The following is a 13,311-nucleotide window of genomic DNA, read 5'->3' as shown; positions in this document are numbered from 1 at the left end:
AATGAACATCTAATACAATGCAGATGACATTACAGTATAAAACAGTAAAGGTAAATTAAAACCTAATAAACTCAATATCAAATGCTGGGCAGCAGATGAACAAAAAAGTTTTGAAAAGTTCCCAGAGACTTCCCAATAAAAACAAATAGAAATAAAAGCTGGTGTTTCCCCGCCACAGCACAAAGATAAGACTCCCAACACAGTAGATAATCCCGGATAAGTAATGTGGGGTACAAGACCCCGGTAGCAAAACACTTCAGAAAACCTCAATCCATATGAGGTAAGTAGCCGCTATGTCTGGATAGAGCAGTGCTCACTTAGGCCTTCTATACAAAATCCCACAAAATAACACAGAATACAGAGGATCCAGTATATGTGTCGCTCCTGTAGTACGGTAGATCACCTTTCCAATGTACTCCTCACCTCTCAGAGTGTAGGGGGTATATGTGAATAGAATATATCACAAATATAGTGAAGTACGTATTTATTTAAATACACAAAACAACAGAAAAGTTAAATAGCACTCACAAGCAAGACCTCAATCAATATGAGGTAAGTAGCAGGTAAAAACAAAACAAGGTAGGGGAACCGGAAGAGTGAATACAGCACCAAATCAAGAGTGACATGCACTCAAAACACACGCATCACAGTCCCTTATGCGTTTCGAAAATAAACTTCATCCTCAGAGGGGTAAATACAGAGTGTGTAACATCGAGTTCAAATAGACACGGCTGAAATATGTTCAGGAAACCAGGGAATCTGATTGGATGAAAAGCAGAGCACGTGATTGGTCCTAGAATCCTGACTTATTAGCCGCTCCAATGTGCTCTGAGATGATTATAAGAGCAACCCACTAATGCCAGAATATCATTATTACGAGGGACTAGCCCACCTTAAATGGCCATCATAATTTCAATGTAACTGCACATCCGCTTATACTTTACAAAAAACTTTTTACATTAAAACTTAAAAAAAACTAATTGGAATGTTACTAATCGAGGATAATAGCACCTAAAACAAATTATACAATAAATACATAAATATACATTATCAGACAAAAAATATAAACATGATTAAAATACAGGATAAATAGAGTGTCATAACAATTAAAAATTTTAAAATATAATAAAGATAAAACTGAAGATACAAATGAACATACCGTGAATGTTTATACGGCAATATTACAAATTTGATCTTGTCATAAAAGTTAAATAATTATTATACTTAATCAGAAGACATAATACAGTATTATGGAGTCAATTGTTAATCTAGAGATTTAGTATGTACAGCAGCATAGTAAAAATATATATTCAATCTTATCATAAGAATCAAGTAGAAATTATACCTCCTCAAAATCCCTAATACAATATTATGGAGTCAAATAAATTGGTCTAACCAGGAGTAAATATAACGCATTTATGAATAAATAGATAAATAAATAAATAAACCCCTATAAACACCAAAGAAATCCAGTTTAATATAGAGTGCGTATTGGGACTTAGAAGAGAGGTAAACACATAAATAAATAATAATAATTATTAAAGCTCATGCAGGAGATATAGCCACCACTGACACACTTATAATAAAAAAAAGCTTCCAGATCAATATCCTTATTGAGACCTTTTGGTACTTTTGTTTCCATTATATGGATCCAAAAGGTCTCCTGTTTCCTCAAGGATAATTCTCTATCTTCATTTTTATTACTTTTAATTAATTCTAGAATGGTTCCTTTTAGGCATGATGGATCTTTGTTATGGTAGTACTTATAATGAGCAGACAGATTATGCGATTTTTCTCCATTTTTAATATTTGTAATATGCTCCAGGAGACGTTTCTTATAGGGTCGAGTGGTGCGGCCTACATATTGGAGGCCACCCACACATTGCAGTAGATACACCACAAAGTCTGTTTTACAATTTACCAGAGCGTTTATTTCAACAGTTTTTTTATTTGTATTGGAGGTAACAATTTTGGTTGCTTTATTTCCTGAAAAGTGGTGATTAAAAGATATGCAATTTGCCTGATTGCATTTAAAGAAACCCTTTGATTTCTTCTCCAGCCAATTATTATTAGCTTGATCAATTTTAATTTTACTGGGAGCCAAAATAGATTTAAAATTTCTGTTCTTCCTAAAGATCACCCTAGGTCCTATGTCCATGATATCTTTTAAAAGTTCATCCTTTTTTAAGATGTGCCAATGTTTAAGAAGATTTTTTCTAATTTCATTAGCTCCTTCATTATATGGGGTAATCATAGAAACTCCTTTCATGGGGTTTATGTGTCCCACCATATTCTTATTCAAGCTTTCCTTATCTCTATAAGCTGTAGAGTCACAATCTAGTAGGGGATCTCTATCCAGATTATTTCATAAGCCTTCTCTACTACATTTTTCGTGTACCCCTTGGAAATAAATTTATCCTTCAAAATTTAAGCTTCTTTTTCAAAATCATCCCAAACTTACAGTTTCCCCTTACTCGTTGAAACTGACCAAATGGGATATTCCTTAGCCATCCTGGATGGTGACAACTTTTTGCATTTGAATACCCATTGCTATCCGTTGGCTTATTGTATAATTTAGTGCAGATGTTACCATTTTCACTAAATAGAATCAAATCTAGGAATTCAATTTCTTTTTCACTCATTTTATCAGTGAATGTCAAGTTATAATTATTAGTGTTAATGTAAGAGATAAAGTTTTTTAGAGACTCTTCATTACCATTCCATATGAGTAGGATATCATCGATAAACCTAGTCCAAGTTACAATGTAATCAGAGAAGGTTTTTTTATTTCCAAATGTGATGTTCTTCCCAGTGTCCCATATACAGGTTAGTGTAGCTCTGGGCGAATTTTGTGCCCATTGCTGTACCGCTAACCTGTAAATAGAACTTATTATTGAACCAAAAATAGTTTCTTTCAAGAATAAATTTAATGGATTCCAATAGGAAATCCCTTTGTGGGTGAGGGAGAGATGTATGATAATTAAGCCATAATTTAATGGCTTCCAATCCCTGTGTGTGTCGGATGTTCGTGTATAAAGCACTAACGTCAAGGGTAACCCATTTATAATTATGCTCCCATTTAATGCTAGACATTTTATTAATGGTATAGGGAGTATCACGTATATATGATTTTAAAGTAGGTACCATTGGGTGTAGATAAGTGTCTACATATTCCAATAACTTGGTGGTAAGATAACCTATTCCGGATACTATTGGTCTTCTGGGTGGACAAGATGTGTGTTTGTGTATTTTTGGCAAGTGGTAGAATACTGCCATTTTTGGAGTTTTATGATCCAAAAATTTCCACTCATTCTCATTAAGGATAGTATGATATTTAGCAGTGTCTAGGAGGGATTTATATTCTCTGAGAAATATATCAGTTGGATCAGAGTTCAATTTAATGTAAGTCGATGTATCACTCAGAAGCCTATTTGCCTCTGCTAGATAATCACTTCTGTTCTGGATAACGATTTCACCTCCCTTATCAGCCTCCCTTATTATGATTTCATTATCCTTACTCAGCACTTCCAGTTATTTTATCCTTTTTTGAAAAGTTATCTTTCTTAATCTTATGCGACTAGATTACGAATTTTGCGTTATGAGGGGCGCAGTGCACGTTATTGTCACTGCTCACTTACCTACAGCACTGGTATCACAGGTTTTCAGAAACCCGGCATTATTAGGCAAGAAGTAAGCATAGAGCAAAATTGAGCTCCATACTGCACTCCAATACCAGGGCTGCTTAAGTCAGCAGTGAGCTGGTTGTACGTGCTCGTGCACGATTTCCCCATAGACATCAATGGGGAGAGCCGGCTGAAAAAAAGTCTAACACCTGCAAAAAAGCAGCGTAAAGCTCCGTAACGCAGCCCCATTGATTCCTATAGGGGAAACTAAATTTATGTTTACACCTAACATCCTAACATGAACCCTGAGTCTAAACACCCCTAATCTTACACTTATAAACCCCAACATCGCAGACACCTACATTATACTTATTAACCCTTAATCTACTGCCCCCAACATCGCCAACACCTACATTATATTTATTAACCCCTAATCTGCCACCCCCAATGTCACCCCAACCTTCCTACACTTATTAACCCCTAATCTGCCACCCAACGTCGCCGCTACTATAATAAACATATTAACCCCTAAACCTCCACAATCCCGCATTGCAAACACTAGTTAAATATTATTAACCTCTAATCTGCCGTCTCTAACATCGCCGCCACCTACATTAATTTATTGACCCCTAATCTGCCGTCCCCAACGTCGCCGTCACAATACTAAATTTATTAACCCATAAACCTAAGTCTAACCCTAACACCCCCTAACTTAAATATAATTAAAATAAATCTAAATAAAAATTACTATCATTAACTAAATCATTCATATTTAAAACTAAATACCTACCTATAAAATAAACCCTAAGCTAGCTACAATATAACTAATAGTTATATTGTATCTAGCTTAGGTTTTATTTTTATTTTACAGGCAAGTTTGTATTTATTTTAACTAGGTAGACTAGTTAGTAAATAGTTATTAACTAAATAGTTATTAACTATTTACTAACTACCTAGCTAAAATAAATACAAATTTACCTGTAAAATAAAACCTAACCTGAGTTACACTAACATCTAACAAAAAAGCCAAAACATTGAGCTCGCATTCTATTGGCTGATTGGAACAGCCAAAAGAATGCGTGCTCAATCCTATTGGCTGATTGGATCAGCCAATAGGATTGAACTTCAATCCTATTGGCTGATTGCATCAGCCAATAGGATTTTTTCGATCTTAATTCCGATTGGCTGATAGAATTCTATCAGCCAATCGGAATCTAAGGGACGCCATCTTGGATGACATCACTTAAAGAAATATTAATTCGGGAAGAAGACTTCATTGGAAGAGGATGCTCCACGCCGGATGTCTCAAAGATGGAGCCGCTCCGCGCCAGATGGATGAAGATAGAAGATGCCGTCTGGATGAAGACTTCTGCCTGTCTGGAGGACCACTTCTCCCGGCATGGATGAAGACTTCTCCCGGCTTCGTTGAGGATGGATTTCGGCTCTTCAAAACTGTAAGTGGATCTTCAGGGGTTAGTGTTTTTTTAAGGGTTTATTGGGTGGGTTATATTTTTAGGTTAGGGTTTGGGCCTCAATAGACCTAAATGCCCTTTAAAGGGCAATGCCCATACAAATGCCCTTTTCAGGGCAATGGGGAAATTTTGTTTTTTTTAGTTAGGGTTTTATTTGGGGGGTTGGTTGTGTGGGTGGTGGGTTTTACTGTTGGGGGGTTATTTGTATTTCTTTTCAGGTAAAAGAGCTGATTTCTTTGGGGCAATGCCCCGCAAAAGGCCCTTTTAAGGGTTATTGGTAGTTTAGTTTAGGCTGGGGTTTTTTTTATTTTGGGCGGGCTTTTTTTATTTTGATAGGGCTATTAGATTAGGTGTAATTAGTTTAAATATCCTGTAATTTGTAATTTATTTTGTGTAATTTTGTGTTGGTTTTTTTTTAATTTAGGTATTTGTATTTAATTTAGTTAATTGTATTTCATTTAGGTAATTTATTTAATTGTACTGTAAGGTTAGGTGTTAGTGTAACTCAGGTTAGGTTTTATTTTACAGGTAAATTTGAATTTATTTTAGCTAGGTAGTTAGTAAATAGTTAATAACTATTTAGTAACTATTCTACCTATTCAAAATAAATACAAACTTGCCTGTAAAATAAAAATAAACCCTAAGCTAGATGCAATGTAACTATTAGTTATATTGTAGCTAGCTTAGGGTTTATTTTATAGGTAAGTATTTAGTTTTAAATAGGAATTATTTAGTTAATGATAGGAATTTTTAGTTAGATTTATTTTAATTATATTTAAGTTAGGGGGTGTTAGGGTTAGGGTTAGACTTAGGTTTAGGGGTTAATAAATTTAGTATAGTGGCGGCGACGTTGCGGGACAGCAGATTAGGGGTTAAAAAACTTAGGTAGGTGGCGGCGATATTAGGGACAGCAGATTAGGGGTTAATAATATTTAACTAGTGTTTGCAAGGCGGTTTAGGGATTAATATGTTTATTCTAGTGGCAGCGATGTTGGGAGCGGCGGATTAGGGGTTAATAATTTTCTTTTAGTGTTTGCGATGCGGGAGGGCCTCGGTTTAGGGGTTAATAGTTAGTTTATGGGTGTTAGTGTACTTTTTAGCACTTCAGTTATGAGTTTTATGCTACGGCTTTGTAGTATAAAACTCATAACTACTGACTTTAGAATGCGTTACGAATCGTGCGGGATAGGCTGTACCGCTCACTTTTTGGCCTCAAAAAAAAAAAGCTTGTAACACTGCCGCAATAGAAGTCCTATTGAAAAAAGACTTTACGAAGATTGCGTAAGTTCATTTGCGGTACGGCCAAAAAAGTGTGCGGGACAGCTGTACCTACAAGACTCGTAGGCCGCGATCCCATATACGGCGCAGGTTTCGGCCCAGGCGTGGAAACCTGCGCCGCCCGTAGTTTCAGCTCGCAACTCGAGCTATCCCATATACGGCGCCGTCAGCTGCTAAAGTGCCGTAAGTCTGACAAACCAGCGATGTCCAGAAATCTGCGTAAGTACAAATCTCTGGAGTCGCCAGTGACTTACGGCACTTTAGAAACTGCCGCCGCATAAAAAACCTGACTAAGTTATTAAATCTCCCGTTTCTGTCTAACACGCCTCCCAAACATAGCCCGACACGTATACCCCTCTGCAATCCCCCCTCTCACTCCTAACAATAAATATATTAACCCCTAAACCGCCGCTCCCGGACCCCGCCGCCATCTACATTATCTATATTACCCCCTAATCTGAGCCCCCTACACCGCCGCTAGATACATTATCTATATTACCCCCTAATCTGACCCCCCTACACCGCCGCTAGCTACATTAAATGTTTTACCCCCTAATGTGAGCCCCCTACCCCGCCGCCACCTACATTAACTATGTTATTCCCTAATATGATCCCCCTGCACCACCGCCACCTATTTAAACTATATTATCCCCTTATATGATCCCCCTACACCGCCGCCACCTATTTAAATTATATTATCCCCTAATATGATCCCCCTACACCGCAGCCACCTATTTAAACTATATTAACCTCTAATGTGAGCCCCCTACACCGCCGCCACCTACATTAAAATTATTAACCCCTAATCTAATCCCCCTATACCGCCGCCACCTATATTAGGGTTTATATTTATTTTACAGGTAACTTGGTATTGATTTTAACTATGTACAATAGCTATTAAATAGTTAATAACTATTTAATAGCTACCTAGTTAAAATAATTACCAAATTACCTGTAAAATAAATCCTAACCTAAGTTACAAATACACCTACACTATCAATAAATTAAATAAACTACAAAATATCTAAACTAAAATACAATTATATACACTAAACTAAATTACAAAAAAATAAAAAAATACAAGATTTTTAAGCTAATTACACCTATACAAAGCCCCCCAAAATAAAAAAAAATTCCCTACCCTAATCTAAATTACAAAAGTAAACAGCTCTATTACCAGCCCTTTAAAGGGCCTTTTGTGGGGCATTGCCCCAAATTAATCAGCTCTTTTACCTGTAAAAAAAACAACAACCCCCCCATTACAACCCACCACCCACATACCCCTACTTTAACCCACCCAATCCCCCCTTAAAAAACCTAAGTCTAACCCCCAAGTGCTCCTTACCTGTCCTGAAGACCGGCAGAGAAGGTTCTGTTCCAGGTGGAGAAGTCTTTTTCCAGGCGGCGACCTCTTCTTCTTCCAGGATCCAGCCGGCGCGGAGCGGAGGAGTTGAAGACCGATGACCGCGGAGCTGAAGACCGTCCAGCTGGAACTGAAGATCGGCGATGCTGGAACTGAAGACCGCTGGAACTGAAGACCGGAGCGTAGAGAATCCTCTTCATACGATCGCCGCCGTACACTGAATAGGAATTCAAGGTACGCGATTAAAAATGGCGTCCCTTGAATTCCTATTGGCTGATTTGAGCCTTCAAATTCAAATCAGCCAATCGGATGCGAGCTACTTTAATTCTATTGGCTGATTTGAATAGCCAATAGAATAAGAGCTACTGTAATTCTATTGGCTATTCTAATCAGCCAATAGAATTACAGTAGCTCTTATTCTATTGGCTATTCAAATCAGCCAATAGAATTAAAGTAGCTCGCATCCGATTGGCTGATTTGAATTTGAAGGCTCAAATCAGCCAATAGGAATTCAAGGGACGCCATTTTTAATTACCTTGAATTCCTATTCAGTGTACGGCGGCGATCGTATGAAGAGGATCCTCCACGCTCCGGCTCCGGTCTTCAGTTCCAGCGTCGCCTATATTCAGTTCCAGCATCGCCGGTCTTCAGTTCCAGATGGACGGTCTTCAGCTCCGCGGTCATCGGTCTTCAACTCCTTCGCTCCGCGCCGGCTGGATCCTGGAAGAAGAAGAGGTCGCCGCCTGGAAGAAGACTTCTCTGCCTGGAACAGGACCTTCTCCGCTGGTCTTCAGGACAGGTAAGGAGCACATGGGGGTTAGACTTAGGTTTTTTAAGGGGGGATTGGATGGGTTAGAGTAGGGGTATGTGGGTGGTGGGTTGTAATGGGGGGGTTATTATTGTTTTTTTTACAGGTAAAAGAGCTGACTACTTTGGGGCAATGCCCCACAAAAGGCCCTTTTAAGGGCTGTTAATAGAGCTGTTTACTTTTGTAATTTAGATTAGAGTAGGGAAATTTTTTTATTTTGGGGGGCTTTGTTATTTTATTAGGGGGCTTTGAATAGGTGTTATTAGCTTAAAAATCGTGTAATCTTTTTTTATTTTTTGTAATTTAGTGTTTGTTTTTGTAATTTAGTTTAGTGTATTTAATTGTATTTTAGTTTAGATATTTGTAGTTTATTTAATTTATTGATAGTGTAGGTGTATTTGTAACTTAGGTTAGGATTTATTTTACAGGGAAATTGGTAATTATTTTAACTAGGTAGCTATTAAATAGTTATTAACTATTTAATAGCTATTGTACCTAGTTAAAATAAATACCAAGTTACCTGTAAAATAAATATAAACCCTAAAATAGCTACAATGTAATTATTAATTATATTGTAGCTATCTTAGGGTTTATTTTATAGGTAAGTATTTAGTTTTAAATAGGAATAATTTAGTTAATATTATTAATATTATTTAGATTTATTTTAATAATAATTAATTTAGGGGTGTTAGAGTTAGATAGGGTTAATATAGTTAATATATATAATATATTAACTATATTAACCCTAATATAATTAGGGTTAATATAGTTAATATAGGTGGCGGCAGTATAGGGGGATTAGATTAGGGGTTAATAATTTTAATATAGGTGGCGGTGGTGTAGGGGGATTAGATTAGGGGGTAATACATTAAATATAGGTGGCGGCGGTGTAGGAGGATTAGATTAGGGGTTAATATATTTAATATAGGTGGCGGCGGTGTAGGGGGATTTAGATTACAGGCAAAAGATGCCCAGCAAATGGCCCTTTTAAGGGCTGGTAAAAGAGCTGATTACTTTGGGGCAATGCCCTGCAAAAAGCCCTTTTAAGGGCTGGCAATAGAGCTGGTTACTTTGGGGCAATGCCACGCAAAAAGCCCTTTTCAGGGCTATTTTTAATTTTGTTTAGGGTAGGGACATTTTAGTATTTTAGGGGTTAATATATTTAATATAGGTGGCGGCGGTGTAGGGGGATTAGATTAGGGGATAATATAGTTAAAATAGGTGGCGGCGGTGTAGGGGGCTCACATTAGGGGGTAATAATTTTAATATAGATGGCGGCGGTGTAGGGGGATTAGATTAGGGGTTAATAATTTTAATGTAGGTGGCGACGATGTAGGGGGCTCACATTAGGGGGTTAGATATTTAATGTAGGTGGCGGCGGGGTCCGGGAGCGGCGGTTTAGGGGTTAAACACTTTATTAGGGATTGCGGCGGGGGATCGCGGTTGACAGGTAGATAGACATTGCGCATATGCTAGGTGTTAGGTTTTATTTTGCAGTTCGCGGTTGACAGGTAGATAGACATTGCACATGCGTTAGGTGTTAGGTTTTATTTTGCAGCTAGTTTAGGGAGTTATGGGGCTCCAATACACAGCGTAAGGCTTACTACGCCTGCAATTTGTGGCGAGGTGAAAATGGAGTAAGATTTCTCAATTTTCGCCACTTAAGTCCTTACGCTGTATATTGGATACCAAACTGCGCTGGTTTGGTATACCTGTCTACGGGCCAAAAAACTACGGCCAAAGGCAGAAATATGGGAGCGTAACTTCAATGTTACGCCGTATATGTGATACCAAACCAGCGCAATACTTGGCGTCGCCGGCTTTTGCGAGTGACGCTGCATATCGGATCGGGGCCGTAATAGCAGCTGTAGTAAAAAAGCAGCGTTATGAGGCTTAACACTGCTTTTTTACTCATAACGCAAACTCGTAATCTAGCCGATAGTTTTTTACAAAGATTATTCAAATCTTCCTCAACCATATTCGCAAATACTGGAGTAAACTTCCTCTTAGATTATATGGGGAAGAAGGTTGAGGGAGGTTTAAATTGAGTATGTTCATCGTAAGTAAGGATTAAGTCCTTATCTCTTTCAATACTTGCTTCCACTACCTCATTACCACAAATTTGTGGCTGCCAGAATGGCTTCAATGTCTTTATCGTCTAGACTAGCAATATCTGTCTCATTAAGAAGTGTGGATCTTTCTTTTTTGCTTTTTCAAAATGCCGTTTTAAGGTTAATTTTCTAATAAATTTATGTAAATCCACAAAGAGATTAAAGGAATTCGGACCTCTTGTTGATGCAAAGGACAAACCCCTTCTTAGGACATTTAATTCTTTCTCTGTAAACGATTTGGAGGATAAGTAGAAATTTTTTATTGTCTATCGCTATTTTTATTTAATACAGAATTGATCTTGTTCTTTTTGAGTTGTACTCTCTTTCCTGCCCTACCTCCTCTCTTTCTTCTTCTAACCTCCTTTTTTGAGGAACCCGTCTCCATTGCAGTTTGTAAGGGTGTTTGTGGTGTCTGTCTGTTTGGTGATCTGGCAAAGTCTCGATTTTGTTTGATTTACAAATCTTCTTGGACTCACCTCTAAAAAATGATGTTGATTAAAATAATTATTTTTTTCCTTGCTGTTTGAAATTACCATATTGTTGCTTAAGTGGATATATATGGTCTGATTTAGAGTGATGTCTATAATTGGTTTGTTTGCCCTGATAGATATTACTATTTTTATTTTTGTAGTTATGATTATTTTTTGTATTTATATTATGGGTGTATCTATTTTTGGTTTTAGGAATAGCACCTTTATTATGGGATGGCCTTATATGGTCCTTAAAGGGACATGAAACCCAAATGGTTTCTTTCATGATTTAGAAAGAGCGTGCGATTTTAAACAACTTTCTAATTTACTTCTATTATCTAATTTACTTTATTCTCTTGATATTATTTGCTGAAAAGCATATCTAGATAGGCTCAGTAGCTTCCGATTGGGGGCTGCACATAGATGCCGTGTGCGATTGGCTCACCCATGTGCATTGCTATTACTTCAACAAAGGATATCTAAAAAATGAAGCAAATTAGATAATAGAAGTAAATTGGAATGTTGTTTAATATTGTATTCTCTACCTGAATCATGAAAGATAATTTTTGGGTTTAATGTCCCTTTAATTTGTGTCAATGAACGTTGATGTTGTGTTTCTTTTTCTCTCATTCAATTTAATAAAATCTTTAACAGCAAATATATCTGTTCTTCTCATTCCAGTGCGTCCTGGAAACACTACTTGCCATGTTATCTAATGAGACCTCATCCCTCTCATTTTCCATACCCTTATCTATGGGTTTGCTGTTATTATTATTTCGATTTTTATTTGAATATTAGTCCGTCAAAAATGTATTTCTTTTTATTCTTTACCGTATTCTCAAATGCAATTATTTTCTGTTTATTCTTAATAATAGTATACATTTCCTTTGAACATATTAAGTTTTTCTCTTATATCTGTAATTTGCTCTGTAAAGGTATCTACTTTTTTATTTATATATTTAATTAAAATGTTAATCAATGTCAGGGAGCAAGTTTCTAAAGCTGTCTCCCATTCAGAGAGCAGTTCTATTTCTGACTCCTCAATTTCTTTTCCATTTTTAACCCCTTAAGGACCAGCGACGTACCCTGTATGTCGCTGGCCTTTTTTTGGGACTTGATTGTTTTATAGCGCGGTCTTGCCACCAGCGTTGAGACTGCTCTATTCCACAAAGCCTGCTGGAGGGAGGGCATTAATAGTGTGTTCTTGCTAGACTTGTGCTATTATGTCCTGAAAAAACCCTTAACAACCAGTGACATACAGGGTACATTGTGGTCATTAAGGGGTTAAACCTTTAGGTACAATTTGGTATTTAATATATCTTTCCAAATTGTTGCCATCATAACGGGCTGCTTCTTACTTAATTTCTCTAATTTCTCAAATCTCAAATAGCTTTTAGGATCAGTAATAGCCAAATTCTCTTCTAGGGTTAGTTGTTCTGTTAAAGATACATTTCTATGCTTAGTTGCAGGGTCAAAATAAGCACCATATTCATACTCTGTTATTTCTTAGATAGAGATGTAGTATTACAGTAGTATGTTAGTTATATGTAAGCTGCTGGGATATAAAGGGAAAGTAAAAGATGGAAAAACAAGAGAATATTCCCTGCGCTATAACAGTAAAACTAAATGATTAGAATTCTTAAGTCCTATATTTAAAAGCCTGCTTAAAGGGACAGTCTAGGCCAACTTTCATGATTCAGATAGAGCATGTCATTTTAAACAATTTTCCAATTTACTTTTATCACCAATTTTGCTTTGTTCTCTTGGTTTTCTTAGTTGAAAGCTTAACCTAGGAGGTTCATATGCTAATTTCTTAGACCTTGAAGGCCACCTCTTTTCAGAATGCATTTTAACAGTTTTTCACCACTAGAGGGTGTTAGTTCACGTATTTCATATAGATAACACTGTGCTCGTGCACGTGAAGTTATCTGGGAGCAGGCACTGATTGGCTAGACTGCAAGTCTGTCAAAAGAACTGAAATAAAGGGGCAGTTTGCAGAGGCTTAGATACAAGATAATCACAGAGGTTAAAAGGATATTAATATAACTGTGTTGGTTATGCAACACTGGGGAATGGGTAATAAAAGGATTATCTATCTTTTAAAACAATAAAAATTATGGTGTAGACTGTCCCTTTAAAGGGACAGTCTACACCAAAAAAATTCTTATTTAAAAAGATAGATAAAT

The 13,311-nt window shown here is 36.9% G+C and overlaps 1 protein-coding gene across 1 annotated transcript in view; it reads left to right on the top strand.

Moving 5' to 3' along the window:
- The window catches only part of LOC128636223 (synaptotagmin-7-like), a 990,418-nt gene that overhangs the window by 870,581 nt on the left and 106,526 nt on the right, over nucleotides 1-13,311 (top strand). The gene's annotated exons all lie outside the window — the stretch shown is intronic.

This window comes from Bombina bombina, chromosome 7, assembly GCF_027579735.1.
Source record: "Bombina bombina isolate aBomBom1 chromosome 7, aBomBom1.pri, whole genome shotgun sequence".
Lineage (NCBI taxonomy): Eukaryota > Metazoa > Chordata > Amphibia > Anura > Bombinatoridae > Bombina > Bombina bombina.
The sequence above is the reverse complement of the archived record's forward strand: the minus strand, read 5'-3'. Positions and strand labels throughout refer to the sequence as shown.